The sequence below is a fragment of the Acomys minous genome (assembly GCF_964271855.1).
Source record: "Acomys minous genome assembly, chromosome: 7".
Lineage (NCBI taxonomy): Eukaryota > Metazoa > Chordata > Mammalia > Rodentia > Muridae > Acomys > Acomys minous.
Genome location: NC_140488.1, coordinates 59,492,474 through 59,493,989, shown reverse-complemented (window position 1 = coordinate 59,493,989; position 1,516 = coordinate 59,492,474).

Sequence of the window (1,516 nt, the reverse complement as noted above, 5' to 3'; positions counted from 1 at the left end):
TTGATCAGGGGGATTCCTCTACTGAAGGAAACAGTTCCTGGTCCTGCCTGCAGGAGAATCTCAAACATCTGTTTCCTGCCTGATGGTGAGAAACACAGTATGCACTGGGACAGCCCAGGCTATCTCCGGAAATGGAATGACAAACCTCCATAGATATCAATGTAGGGGAGGGAGAGTCATGAATTCTTCTGAGAATGCAAGTAAGGCAACTGGAGAAAGAGTTTTGTACAACTCATTGTACCAGGAGAATACATAGTGAGTATGATGAATATAAACTGATAAACTGAGAAATATAGAAGAAATAGTTTTGAGCAACTAGTTGAGGATAGACACAGTTTATTTAGAATCCAAAGTCAGGAATTAACGCAGACTGTGATAATATGCACAAGGTCAAAGCAGACAAAATCCCAACACAGATAAGGGGACAGGGACAGGAACCAAAAGTTCCACTCTTACCCAAGCAATCAATACCTGCTGAAAATGGAAAATTCATTTTCTCCCCAATATCATTGAGTATATCAACAATACTTCAGGATAGGCACCTAGCTTAGAAATACTCGGCCAACACAAAAGAGAATTGTGTGTGTGTGTGTATGTTTGTGTGTTTGTGTGTCTCTGTGTCTGTGTGTGTCTCTGTGTCTGTGTGAGTTTTGCTCCATTTTGGTTTAGTTTGGTAGTTTATTTCTCAAGGGCTTGTTTTGATTTATTGTTGTTGTTTCTTAGAGAAAGAACATGAGGCTGAGTAAATAGAGGTGTAGAGAAGATCTAGGAAGAATTGATGGAGTAGACAGATTATGATCAAAGTATACTTTATAAAAAATTTAAATCTAATTTTTAATTTTTTTTTGTAAAATTTGTTCATTTTGTTTGTCTCAATTCAGACATTTTTTCTTTTTCTTGTTTTATAATAATATTGAAATATAATTTATTAATATACACACTGTATTTTGCATTACTTCATAGATATATGTCATAAAAATTTTAACAAATTATTCTAAGAAATCAATTTTGTCATAAATATTACCAAGAAAAAGATTCAGTGAAAGTAATAAAGTTTCTGCTAATAAAATGTTCTAAAAACCAAGAATATGAGTACTCTTAAAAAAAACACAGTGTCATATTTTCTATGATTATAATGACTTCCTTTTGTGTAAACTTCTGAATATAATACTTTAGGGTTATTTGAAATTATTTTCATTTAGTAAGATTTACATGTCCAAATTTTATGCTTTTTTTCTTATAACTCCACAGGCATCTCTTTATTTGTTTAACATGAAGAAAATGACATATATATGAAGTATCTGTTAGTCAAAGGTAAAGATACAAAAAGTTCCACAAACTTTATTTCTAAATGTTGCCAATTCATGTGCTCTAAAGACAACTGTTCATGATTCATATTCTATAACTGATTCATGTTCTCTGACATGGTTCATTGTGAAATACTGCCAATCATTTGTGAAATTATCAAGCAACTGATAGAATAGTTGTGATATTATAATCTATTTTATTCCTCAGC